The sequence below is a fragment of the Spermophilus citellus genome (genome assembly GCF_964194105.1).
Source record: "Spermophilus citellus genome assembly, contig: SCAFFOLD_91, whole genome shotgun sequence".
Taxonomy (NCBI): Eukaryota; Metazoa; Chordata; class Mammalia; order Rodentia; family Sciuridae; genus Spermophilus; species Spermophilus citellus.
The window spans coordinates 595,688-609,280 of record NW_027673011.1 but is presented as its reverse complement, the minus strand read 5'-3'; the positions used below and the strand labels follow the sequence as shown (position 1 = coordinate 609,280).

At 57.8% G+C, this 13,593-nt stretch overlaps 1 pseudogene across 1 annotated transcript; it reads right to left on the bottom strand.

Moving 5' to 3' along the window:
* Positions 1-9,573: 9,573 nt before the first annotated feature.
* Positions 9,574-12,714, bottom strand: LOC308640240 (bcl-2-interacting killer-like; annotated as a pseudogene). The gene is made up of 4 exons (XR_014024413.1): positions 12,560-12,714; positions 10,996-11,094; positions 10,293-10,410; positions 9,574-9,916 (listed from the first exon to the last, which is right to left on the bottom strand). The product of XR_014024413.1 is annotated as a bcl-2-interacting killer-like (transcript).
* Positions 12,715-13,593: the final 879 nt, after the last annotated feature.

Sequence of the window (13,593 nt, the reverse complement as noted above, 5' to 3'; positions counted from 1 at the left end):
CCAGTCTGGATTTAAAGCAAATTTGAGAGTCTTTATTATCTGGCCTGAGACTATTCTTCACATAGGTCCAAGTGACCCTGTGGGAGAACAGCCTCAAACTGTCTGTGACCAGAGTATTTAAGGAAGAAAACCACATCCTATGGAATCTGCAAGTTGCAAGCAAGCAGGACGCAAGGACTGAGAAAGCAGTTAGCAGAGCAAAACCAGAAAACCGCATCCTGCGTGCGAATACAGAAACACAGATTTTTTTAAAAACAGCAGATATGACATGTTCACAGGGGGATTATAAAAATGGAGTCACTATGATTATACCAATCTGTCTTTGCTCATGGCTATATTGATTTAACCTTATTTATGCCTAGGTTAACCTATTAGCCTATATTTATCTATAACTATATTGGCCTACTGACTTATACTTGTCACCTTACTCTGCTCTACATCTTATTTCCTACAGCTTAAATCCTATGTCTTACAGTTACAGGGCTATCCTGCTACTACTTACGCTTACTCCCGATGAACCTATTATGTTCTAGGCTTCCTTCTAACTTATCACTAGGGCAGTTTAACATTCCTCATCACATAGTACTTATTTTTATCATCCTATTTATCTTATCTTACTTATTCTACTTACCAATATCTTATATCTATAATCTATATTGATTAGACTCAGACCATAACAGTGGAATCTGGCAGCACTGTGGGGGACCAGATTATTAACAGCAAGGAACAGTATTAGCACACACACTGAGAAAAGGCGGCAGGATGCAACAGTGAAGAGACATCTGCAGAGAATAAAGCAGGCTTTTTTGAGCAGGTGGTCGACTCCCCACGTTCAGCATGGCCAGAGCAGAGCTTTGAGATCGTCGTCTCCTTTGCAGTGTCAGGCGCAGCGGTCTCTCTGAATTAAGGACTGTCCTCCATTCCTCTCAATCCTCAGTCACGCCAGTGGGTTTGGCTTTGACAGCACTGGGGTGGTTGATGTTACAGTGTGGGGCCATCTCCACATTGGTTTTAAGGGCTCCTTTTTCCAGTCTTATCTAAACCTGGTCCCCAGGTTTGTAGGGGTGAGCAGTCATGCCCAAGATATGGATTTTCTCTCTGTGATCCACTGATGAACCTGTGAGATGGAGGGCCCTAGTCCTCGTAGCTGCTTAGGTAAATCTAAGTCTCCTAATTCTTTGGTGTCTCCCTTTAAGCCGACCATCAGGGTGGACACCCATACAGGATTTCAAATGGTAAAAATCCTATGCCTGCCTGGGGCGACCATCTCACTTTTAAGAGGGTGACAGTCAGCATGCCTCCCCAGGACAGACAGGCTCCTGATGTAGTTGACCTCGTGTTTGAGGGTTTGGCTCACACGCTCTACTTTCCCTGAGCTCTGAGGGTGACAGGCAGAAGGCAGTTGCCACTGAAGTTTTACGGGCCTTGCCTCCTGCTGCACCGCCACAGCCACAGCTACTGGTGCCCGGTCTGAGCCCATGGCGAGAGGCATCCCGCGTCTGGGAGGAATGTCTCTCAGGAGAGCTTTGGTCACTTCCCTTGCCTTGTCAGTGTGGGTTGGAAAGGCTCCCACGCATCCTGAGAAGGTGAGACAAAAACGAGTCAGTATTTGTATCCTGCGCTCCAGGTGATGTCAGTGAGGTCCACTTCCATATCTTCAAACAGGGACAGTCCACAGTGCTGTGTTCCACCAGTATACCAGGTCCCTGGCAAGCACTGTTTGTTTTGTAAGCAGGCCATGCGACACTGGGAGACGGGAGCAGAGGGCAGGCGTATGAGCAGCAAGGCCGCCTGGCCTGGCCAGGCCTCAGGACAGCTCTGCCCAGCTGCTCGGCTCCTACGGCTGGCGGGCCAGTCTCTAAGCTGCCTGTTCTGGAACATAAAGTCAGGAGAGTTGGGTGAGATGCCAACCTGTCTCCGCCTTGGTCTCCCCTTCCTTTTTTATCCATTCTTCTTCCTCAGGAGAGGACCTGGGCACAGCCAGCATCTCTGGGACTAGCAGGCATTTGGGTTATCTGAGAGCTGCCTCTGGACAGCCTGATAGGCAGCACAGCAGCATGGCGGTTCCCTTTGGCCACCCTGTGGTACCTCTATGGTAGCCTTTGAAGTGGACAACTGCTACCTCCTTTGGCTCTCAAACTGCTCCCAGAAGTTTTAAGATTTTGGCTTGGTTCTTGGTCCTTTTTCCTTCTGCAGTGAGCAGTCCTGTTTCCTTGTATGAGGCTGTGTGGACACATACAGCATCCAAGGCGTACCATGGGCTGGTACAGATGGTGGCTCACTGGTCTTGGCTGAGTTCCAGTGTTCATAATTCTGCTTTGTGCTGACCACCCTCAGGGAGGTGCCTCTGCTTCCACCACCCCAGAGTGGGACACCACAGCACATCTGGCCGTACTCTGGCCATCTACCATGAAACTGCTTCATCGGCATACAGGGACCAGGGCTGGGTTTCGGAGTGGCTCGTCGGTCGCTTGCTGGGAAATATGTCACCCAGTATTTCTAAACAGTTGTGGGCTGGGGACCCACCTTCATCTGGCAGGAAGGTAACTGGGTTTAGAGCTTGTACAACTTCCAGTTTTACCTGCGGACTTTCACAGAGTAACCCTCGATAGCGAGCCATCCGAGCAGGCATGAGCCAGTGATGAGCTCGGCTGTTCATCAAGGTGATGAAGGAGTGCGGGCCCTTAACCTCCAGGCCTTGTGCCAGTGTTAGCTTCTTAGCCTCCTCCACCAGCAAGGCAGTGTCGTCCAGAGCTCTGAGGCAGGGTGGCCACTTGGCTGCAACAGAGTCAATGTTTTTAGACAGATATGCCACTGGCCTCTGCAGAGGTCCAAATTCTTGGGTCAGGACCCCCAAGGCCGTTCCATTCTTCTCATGAACAAAGAGGTTGAAACCCCTGGTTACATCGGGAAGCCCTAGGGCTGGGGCCTCAGAGATTTTGTCCTTGATTGTTTGAAAGGCCACTTTCTGGCTTGTTCCCCACTTAAGGGGAGCCTTCTTTTGTCCTTTTAGACTCTCATACAGGGGTCTGGCCAGGTCTGAGAATCCAGGAATCCACCTTCTGCAGAACTCTATCTTTCCCAGGAATTCTTGGACTTCCCGACGAGTGGCGGGGGTGGGGATGGCGCAAATTTCATGTTTCCTTTCAATCCCCAGCATTTGCTGTCCCTGTGTGATATCGATGCCTAGGTACCTCACCTGCCTCTGGCAGATCTGTGCCTTTTTCTTTGATACTCGATATCCAGCCTCTGTTAGTAGGGAAAGGAGGGCCTTTGTTCCTTCTAGGCATTGGGCCTGCATTGAGCTGGCCAGCAGAAGGTCATCCACATACTGTAACAAGACACAGTTTAGTTCCTGTGCAGGGAATCCAGCCAAGTCATCAGCTAAGGCTCTGCTTAAGAGTGTAAGGGTGTTCTTGAACCCCTGAGGGAGTCTCGTCCAAGTGAGCTGTTCCTTAGTTCCTGTGTGTGGGTTTTCCCACTGGAAGGCAAACAGTGGCTGACTGACAGGTGCGACCCGGAGGCAAAAGGCAGCATCCTTTAAGTCCAGGTAAGTAAACCACGTGGCATTAGAGGGGATCCGGCTAAGCAAGGCGAACTTATCTGGCACTGCCGAGGGTAATGGAAATACTACCTTATTTATGGCTTTTAGGACTAGAAGTGGACGGTACTCCTGGGTCCCTGGTTTCTTTACAAGCTTCAACGGAGCATTCCAGGGAGACTGACATTTAACCAAAATTCCATGTTGATGCCATCTGTCCACACGAGTCTGGATTCCTAGCAGGGCCTCCGGGGGAATGCAGTACGGTGGTAACTTCACAGGCCTAGCTCCTGGTTTTAGGTCAATCACAATGGGAGCGTGGTTTTTGGCTAGGCCTGGGGGGTTCCCCTCGGCCCACACTAGTGGATATTCGGCCTCTAATTCAGTAAGAATGATGCTCTCTTCGGCAGGGGTCATAGTCAAAGAGGAGGGCCGTCCTGCTGATTGTAGCTGGGATGACCCATCAGCAGAGAAGGAAATTTGGTTCCCCGTCAAGGGGGCAGGGCAGTCAGGTGGGTAAGGAGATTCATGCGCTCCTAACTGGCACTGTTGGGGGCCACAGAAGGGCCTATGGGTCTGAGTGCCTGTGGCCCTGATGTCAGTGATTTCCTTTCCAGAGAAAGGGGCTAGTTGTTGAGTGGCCACTGAATGTTCAGTGCTACCATCTACCATAAAGTCCTTTGGTTGGCCCCCTACTCGGATTCTGACCGGAGGCTCCAACTGGAGAGAGCCGGGTTCTCCCTGGTGGGGCCCTGCCCCAGCTGGGCTGGTCAGGTTTGTGCCGGGTGGCTGCGGTTGATAGTGCCCTGGTGGGCCTGCAGCTTTGGTTCTCTTCTTGAGGAGGTGGGGACATTCACTTTTCCAGTGTCCCCTTTCCTTGCAATATGCACACTGATCGCGACGGAGGGGCTTCCTCTTTCCTGGTGGGGGACCCCTTGGCATTCGAGACGGTCCCACTTGGCGTGTAGACTTTGTCAGGACATCAGCTAGGAGCTGAGCTTCTTGTTTCATCCTTTTCTCTGCATCTTGGCGAGCTACCTGGTCGCGATTGCGAAGTTTCTGGTTCTCAGGGGAGTCAGGGTCAAGGCAGGTGTCCACCCGAAAGGCTTCACATAGCCTCTCATAAAAGCCGGCCGGGCTCTCATCTGGTCCTTGCAGCACCCCTGTGGTCTTGGCCATATCGGTGGGTTTCTTAGCTCCAGCTTTTACTCCTTGTAGGAGTGCCTGCCGATACCTCTCCAACTGGCTCCTTCCCCACTCTGTGTTGGGGTCCCAAGAGGGTTCTTTCTCCGGGAAGGCCCCCCGTGCCCAGTTTTCCACATCTAGCTGACCCTCTGGGGCAACAGATTGGAGCCACTTCTGAGCCTCAGTTTCGATCCATCGCCGTTCCTCCGTGTTGAACAGGGTGAGGAGAAGTTGCTGACAGTCCTCCCAGGTGGGATGGGAGGTGTGGAGAATAGACTCCAAGAGATCGATCAGCGCTTGGGGCTTTTCAGAGTATGATGGGGTGTGAAGTTTCCAGTTGAGGAGATCAGTTGAGGAAAAAGGTTGGTAGTGACAAACAGGTCCCGCTCCATGGAAGGTCCCCTCGGCAGCAATGTGCTGTGGGTCTCTGCCCTCTGGTGAGAGCATCTGCAGCACCGGGGCTGCTGCCTCCTGTGCTGACTGGAGCTGCCTGCTCATTGGTTCAGGTGAACTGGGCAGTGGGGGCACAGTGGCTTCAGGATCCTGGGGAGGAGGTGAGACAAGGGGCGGTGGGCTGTCTGGCAAATGTGGGCCTCCTGCCCCCAATGGGGAAACAGTTAGCACAGAAGCTGGGGACATAGAGGGTGGATTCTCAGCTTCCCCTAGGGAAATAGGTGGCTCTTTCTCTTGGTGTGTGGTCTTTTCCCTTAATTGAGCTACTAGGATCCTGTATTGTTCCTCTACTGAGCCGCAGAGCTGAACCCAGGTTGGCCTCAGCTGGGCAATTTCCAACCATTGATGGATATATGGGAACTGATCTGGATGGCCAGGGTCTCCTGTTACTACTTTATATACAGCTTGTACAATGGTCACATCTAATGTCCCATCTGAGGGCCACCCCACCCCAAAGGAGGGCCATTCTAGAGTACAAAGAGTGCGCAGTTTCCCAGAGCTCAATTTTACACCATAATCTCCGGAGAATCCCTTCTTAAAGTTCTTAACCATACATTCTAAGACAGTGGTGGGTTTGGAAGCCGAGCAGCCCATTGTGTGAGAGTTCCGCGGGAACACACTGCAGGGCCTGGTGCCTGCAAAGAGATCCAGGTGCCTCTTTGCACTGAAGGCAATGTAAGTCCCTGACCCCTGTCCCTCGCAGGGAGGGACTCCTGATCCCCCAGGGATTGGCAATGCCTTAAGCCTCCAGGTCACCACGGAGCCCTCCAGGTGGACTCATTTGGACTCTGGTCCAAAGACGGTGGCTGTCCCGCGCTACAGTCACTCCCAGGCGCAATTCAGGACGGACAGTCAGTAGCCGGCTCTACACTGAACGACCCTCCGGTCACTGGGAATTCATGGGCTTCCCCTTCCGCTGGATGGCGGGTCCTGACTCGGGCCGACGCTCCCGGGAACTCACCGGCCTGATGTCCCGTCCTGGAACCTGCTTTCCTTTTCCTGAGTCCGTTCGGAAGCGGTGAGAGCCGGGGCCAGCGCGGCTCCACTGGGAGTGCGGCTCCGGCGAGTGGCCCAGCGGGGCCTAGGCGGTCCCCAGGCAGGCTGCGCGGCGTTCTGCGGTCCCGCGGCGGGGGTACCAGGGCCCGCTCGGTGTGGGTTTCCCTGCCGACGCACCACGATGTGAAAACGTGTTACAGGAAACCGCGGCAGCGGGGAGGGACGGAGACGGAGCCGGGGGGCGCGTTCAGCGGCAGGGTGGCCGCGTGTCCTCCCAGAGCCCAGCGCCGGGCTGCCCCGCGGGCTTCCGCGGTTACGTCTTTCTCGCTCGCATCCCGACCCCGCCCTCCCCAGGCGGCGCCGTCCAGCCGGGGGAGGGGCAGGACTGGGAGGCGGGACGCCGCGGGCGGCGGCTCCGGACCCTACCGAGGAGAAGGCCACAGGGAGGAGGGGTCGCCGCTTCGTTCTTTTTTGCAAAATGGTCCCGCCAGGCCGAGGCAGAGAAGTCTGGTAAACTCGGGCGTCAGGTAACCAGCAGGGGCCCTCCTGCCCAGGGATCTTCGGGTGGCCGCGGATCCCGCACCCCCAGCACAGGTGTTTTGCGGGTGGAGGAAGGCGAGGGGCTGGGTGCGAATAACAAAGTCTTGGCCGCGGAGACCCCCAGGGCTGGTTCACTGGCCGCACGTGCCAGGGCCTCGCGGGAGGGTCCGCAGGGGCTCCCCCGCTTCGGTCCTCTGCCGCTCTTTCCTCCCACCACTGGAGAGAGGTCAGTGACGCTGCTTGAGCCTCGGTGTTCTCATCTGCAGGGCCATGGGCGGATGAGGAGAGAAGTTTAGTAAACTCGGGCAAGGATGGCGATGGCCGGGTGCAGCCCGGAATCTGCTGCTGTCTGTCGGGGACCTGATAGGCGAACCGCCCCGCCTGCCCCGAGTCTGCCTGGCCGAGGCTGCCGAGCCGCTACCGGAGCTTCTGCCGCCTTGCTCACGTGCCCGCCCGGCCCGTCCGCGAGTGCGCTCCCGGCGCCCAGCACCGGCCGCGCCCGGGAGCTCGTGTGCAGGGATCCGCAGGCCCCATCCGCGTGTCAAGCCGAAGGAGCCTGCTCCGACCTCTCCAGACCCCATCAGGGGCTGGGGCTGGGGCTGGGGCTCAGGTAGAGCGCTTGCAGCCTGCACCCCAGCAGGCCCAGTGGCCATCCCCAGGGCCAGGTCTATTCCACCACCTTGGCCGGCCCAGGGCCTGCTCAGGGCTCTGCTGTGTGGAGGGCTTCAGGAATCAAGAGGCACTAGGTGACCAGTGGATTTTCTGAGCCATTGTTCACCAAGACCCGCCTCCACACAGGGCTGGGCTCTGTGTGAGGTGGGTCAAGTGTGGAGGGAATGTGCCAGTCCCAATTCTTGCAGTGTCCCAAGGCTTGGGGACAGTGAAGACTGCTGGGCCCTGCTGCAGCCAGGGATGGGTGGAAGCAGCCTGAAGCCAGATGTGCAGGCGGCAGCTGGCCTGTGAAGGGGGCAGGCCTCGCAGGCAGCCTCCTGGGCACTGCCTCTTGCCCTCTGGTGGGTGCACTGCCTGGCATGAGCACCAAGGTGCCAGCCCAGGGTCACAGCTGGGTTGGTGAGGAGAGGCTGCAGCCACATGCCTGTGTCAGAGGCTCAGCCAGGTCCCTGTCCTCGGATGGTCTGTGGGAGATGCTGTGATATGAACCGGCCCAAGAGGCCCCTTCCCATCCCATTTCCTCCTTCAGGGAAGTCTAAGATCAGCTACCCCAGGTCCCTATCACCCTGGAGAAGTCATGGCCACACCGAGAAGGAGGGACCCTACAGCGGGTCTCCTCCATCAGTCACCCGATGCCACCGCCTTTCCAGCGCCAGCTCTTCCGCTGGAGGCCTTCCCTTCGTGGTCCCACTCATCCCTGCAGGCATCTCCCTTGTCTCCTTCATGTCCCTGAAGCCTTTAGTGGCTTTTTTTTGTAGTTGTAGATGCACAGAATGTCTTTATTTATTTATTTTTATGTGGTGCTGAGAATGGAACCCAGTGCCTCACGCATGCTAGGCAAGCGCTCTGCCCCTGAGCCACAGCCATAGTCCCCTTTGTGGCTTATTTACATGTGCATTTTATTTAGATCTGAAGCAGGTCACTGTCTGCACCACACCCCCCAGAACCTGTGAGGGCCTGGCACAACAGCACCCCAGTGTGGGACCGCCTGCAGACCCCTGGGGCAAGGTCAGTGTCCCCAATTCCTGCACAGAGAAGCAGCCAGGGCCACTGCCTTCAGCAAAAGCAGCTTCCAGTCTCCTTGGAAGAGCTCCTGGCTCCTCAAGGAAAAGGCGCAGGTGCCCCAGCCAAGCCCCTCAAGTTCAGGAGGAAACCAGTGCGGGGCGGTGGTCAGGGGCTGGCCTTCCATGGCCTAGCCATGCGGACTCCAGCGGGTTCCCATTTCCTGGGGTGTCCACATCCACACTGGGCGAGTCCCGGGCGCACTGCCAAGTCTCTACCCTTGCGGGGACAGGCGTGCCCTGGCTGGAACTGTAGGCAGATGCTGCGGTGCAGGTGCAGGGATCTGGGGAACAGGGCTCATCTGGGGAAGTTCTGAGGCTCTGCAGAGGAGGCCCACACAGCAGGTGGGGATTGGAGGGGCCCGGGGGTGTCAGGGGCTTCTGCTGGATGGGCTTGCAGGGGTGTGCAGGGAGGCACTCCAGGCCCGGGCAGGAGGGGACAGAAGGGGCCTGGAGCGGACGAGGGTGTCTGGGAGCACTGCTGGAGAGCAGGCCCTGGAGTGCCGCGGTCTGGCTCAGTGCAGCCTGGGAATGTTAGTGGGAGGGGACCCTGGTAGAGCCTGGACCAGGGACCATGGCAGGTACCTAGTCCAAATAGTGGGAAGCCACCCCCAACCCTTGGCCCAGGCCCTACTTGCCCACAGAGCCCTGCTGGCTGCAGCACCCCCAGGAAGTGGACAGGGTGGAGAGATGACCGACATCCCCACTGTGAGACCTGGAGAGCCCCCAAAATGATCCCAACAGTGCATCTCAGGCACCACTAGGGAGGGGGACAAATTCTGAGCACCTCCGACAGCAGTGGGGTCCTCAGGTACAAGGAGGAGGCAAGGATAAGGCCACCCCTCCTCCTGCCACCAAGCTCAGCCTCCAGGGAAAGAGGGGCCCAAGATGATGCCACAGAGCCCCAGACAGGACCAGAAAGACCAGAAACTGGCTGGAAACCAACATTTTATTGAACTCTGTCTCCTCTACCCTTCAGAAATCTAGGCCAATAGATTCCGCTGTGGTCCACAGACAGGGGTGTGACCAGCACTCCCCCCACTGCCTACCATACACCAGCCTGCATGAGAGGAAGGCTTCCTTGGGGATAGGCTGCCCCCGAGAGGGCCAGGGTCAGGAGGAGAGCAGGCCAGCCAGGCCTCCAAATGGGCAGTTAACTGGAAACCACCCCAGAGGTCCGGTAAGTTCATTTCTTACAAAAACAACAGAAACTCCAGTACAAAACCTCAGCAGTGTCCCAGCACTATCTTGAGTTTAAATATAAAAAAGGAAATCTCATCGGGAAACACCACTGTCCAAAGGACAGAACCCCCAGGAGCCGGCCACCTCCAGGATGGGTTCAAAGGGCGAGGGCCAGCCCCGCCCTGCACAGGCCTCACTGGAGCCGCAGGTACAGGGCCCTGCTCAGCAACAGGCCCAGCAGCAGCAGCACGGGCAGCAGCTCCCGGCAGGCCCGGGCAGGAGGCACCTGGGGACCGAGAGAGGACAGTGAGGACCCAAGAAGGTAGGGGACCTCACCTCAGAAACGGGGCGGCTAGGACAGGGTGAGATCAGACAGGGCAGGCGTTCAGCAGGGACAGGGGAGCAAGGAAGTGGCCCTGAGTCAGGGCAGAGATGGGGCAGCATCTGCCAGAGGACAGCTCTCCTGGTAGAGGGGCAGGAGCACAGTCCTGTCAGCTGGGCCCAAGGTTCCTGGGGCTCTGGGCCCGGGGAGGTGTGGAAACAGGTGAAACCTAAGGTGACAGGGAGGGGGCGCCTGTAGCACACCAGGGGTGCGTCCGGGGGGCTCCAGGCCACTCCCACGGGCAGGGGGCCATCTGCGCCTGCAGCCTCTTGGCTCTTACCCAGGTGCTGGGGGCCGCGGGTCTCTAGAACCACATGTTCTCCCTGAGGCTGGCGAGACCCTGGGTCAAGCTTCTGAGCACACCCGGGACTCTCTCCTGGCTGTAGCTGAGAGCAAGGCTGTAAGACATGGGGGGCAGAGCAGGCTTCAGGGACTCTGCCCCTGTGGAGGGCCTGTCCCCTCCCCACCCCACGGACACCCGGACTTCCCCTGGCACCCCTATGAAGGACAGTGTCCGTCTCCCCACAGCTATTTCGGGTTCATAGATTTGTTCAGATCTCGTAATTCCTCCCACCTGCCGGCCAGTGCTCTGCTCAGCTGGCCACAGGGAACCCAAACCTGGGCCCTGCAGGCCCTTGGCCAGTTACTGCCCCACTTGTCCTCCCCAGGGAGCTGGCCGAGGAGCCAGGCCTGGGTGCACACGCAGCCTGCCCTGCCCAGCAACTCAGGACTCTGGATGAAGACCAACGGGGGGCGGGGTTCTGTGTGGTGCTCTGCCAGGCCGGGAGAGGCAGGGGCAGGTCAGAGAGAGCCAGGGGCCCCTGGACAGGCAGGGAAGCAGAGGGTTTGGGGTCTGCTTGGAAGTGTCAAGGCCATTTCCTTCCAGAACTTGGGGTCCAGCCATGTGTTAGGTTCTGGGCCTCTACCTGCCTGTCCAGGGTCCCTCCCCAGGTGAAGTCCTGGGCAAGACATGGGCTGCTTACCTGTGCATGGCCATCCCAGGCAGCTGGGCCAGTTGGAGGCCCCGAAAACACAGATCCATCTCATCCCCAATGCAGGCCAGTCGCAGGGCCACCTGGTTACTGTGGAGAGGGAACAGGTGGGCAGGATGAGGTACTGGAGTAGCCCAGAGCCAGGCAAGAGCAGGGGTCAGATTTGGGACCAGCAGCAAACTTTCCTGCTTCCCTCCATCTACAGGCAGACTCTGAAGTCACACCGCTTTAAAATTCACCTCCAGGGGTGGGTGGCCAGTGTCAGTAAGTGGGGTGCCCGGGGGCCTGCTCCCGCCCTCCAGCTCCCAAGAATGCTGAACACCCAGAATGTCAGTACCCACTGAGTGTCCCCGGAAAGCCCCAGCAGGGCGCAGCTCATGGGTTTTGGTGAGTAACAGTGGCCAGCAGGGATGGACAGGTTTGGGGGTGCCTTGAGACCCCCTCAATTGCTGAGGCTGGCTTCCCACAGGGACTTCAACTTACCCTCCTCCTTGGACTAGGGGCTCAGAGACCTCTCCCCTGGTCCCCAATGCTGAAACCACCCCGATACCATTGTCCCTTTCCAAATGAAGGAGCTAATAGTCCCCTGCCTGGGCCCTCCACTCTCTAAACCAAATTCTTGACTGAAATAGTGCAGGCAGGTGCAAGCCTGCGTCATGCATGTGCACAGCTCAGACTAAAAACCAGTCCCCTTCCAGGTGCACCCTTCTCCCCAGGCTTGGCCCACATCCCACCCTGGTGATTCAGGAGCTCTGCCTGGAAGTCCCAGGCAGATCCACCTAACCCTGGCCACCTGCACCACCTGATGACCTGTCTAACGTCCCCCAGTCTGTTCTCCTGGAGGGCAAGCTCCCACTTCTGTCCCGCTAACGTGATGCATCTGAGTCACAGGATCCCTAAGTTCAGGATCTTGATGACTAATAAGAACCTTGGAGCAAGAGGAAACATCCAGAACCCTGGAGCTGAACTCCTGCCTGTGCGCTGGCAGGGGCTGTCCTCCAGCTTGGGGGAGGTGACTGAGGGGCCCGAGCCTCAGTGCCTCATCAGTTCCCGGGAGGTAAAGCTGCAGCGCCCCCTGCTGGGGGAGCCCATGAGCCTGGCAGATGCAGACACTGGACCCAGCTGGGCTGGCCAGGCTGGTCCTGAGACCCTGGAGGCCGTGTCAGTCCCAGGAGTGCCTGCCCCTCTTCCAGCCTCAGTGGTTCCTTAACAAATCACTGCCCTAACTGCCAGGGCTGGGGCACCTTGAGGTAGCTGGCAGGTCCAGCAGGCCTCCTGGCCAGCTCCCTAAGACGAAACGCTTGAGCTCTCTCGTGGCCAGCGCCACAGTCCATCGTGGGACCTGGACATGCTGAGTGCCAAAGGGTCCTTCTGTGGGTGGGGATGAGCACAGGGGACCTCAGTGGCGGCGGGGTGCGGAGATATCACTCACTACCTAGGGAGCGTCCTCCCTGAGCCTGCCCGGAGGCCCTCTGCAGAGGGTCCCCGCCTCACAGGTGCCTGCTCTTCCAACCCATCCCCAAAGGTCACCGACCAGTGGGCCCTTGGGACCTACCTGCCCTGAACCATGAGGTGCAGCCGTCCCCCGGGATGGAGGACCTCCTCTCCCGCGGGAGGGGTCATGCAGGAAGCACCTGCGGCCAGCAGAGGTCCGGGTCTGTACCGGAGGAGGCTCGGGAGGCTCCTGGAGACGGGTCTTGCCTCTGACATCTCTTCTCTGGGGAAGGAGACGGTGTCACTGACCCCTAGAACTGCGAGGGCTCGGAGCCCCAGGTCCCAAGGCAGGCACTCTGGCCCACTGAGTGCTTTGAGCCCCAGGCCTCGAGCCTCGGGGGCAGCTGCAGAAGCCTAGTGTCTGGCCTCCTGCCTCCTCCTGCCCCCTAGAGAGCCACAGGAACTTGAGTTCCTTTTCCAGTCATGGAAATCAGAACGCCCTCCCCCCAAGCAGCCCGAAGACCTGGGAAGGTGGCTCTGTCCCCTAAAGACCTTACGTCTGTGAGGAAGGACTGCCACGCAGAGCCCGCTAGGTCTCCTGGATCGGCTGCCATGAGAGCACAGAGACTGTACCCTGTGTCCACCCCTGCTCTGCCTGGCTGTCCACCACAGGCCCACGCGTAAACACGGAGTTTCCTGTGGGCTCTTGGCTTTGACTTTCGCTTTGGGTGCTGGGGGTTGGGCCTAGGCACAGGCAAGTCAGGTAAGTGCCCCGGAGCTGCAGTGCCAGCCCTCCCTGGGGCTTGGGTCTTCATGTCCGAAGGCCCTGTGTCATCTGTCTCAACCTTGATTAGACGCAGACACGCTGTCCTCCTGCTGAATGGACTTCTGTTAGGAAGGCGCAGGCTGTGGTCCTCGAGACAGGGGAGGAAAAGGGTCCTGCCTTTCTGCCCCTGCCGGACTCCCTCCCAGGCCTCCTCCCCCCACCCTTCTGATCAGCTCAGGTCACCATCAGCCTCCCCCAGCAGCTCCCCCAGCTGGAAAACCCAGGCACCTGCTGTCACTCTGTTGGGAGGGACACCTACTTTTTTTTTTTTTAAAGAGAGAGTGAGAGAGGAGAGAGAGAGAGAGAGAATTTTTAATATTTATTTTTTT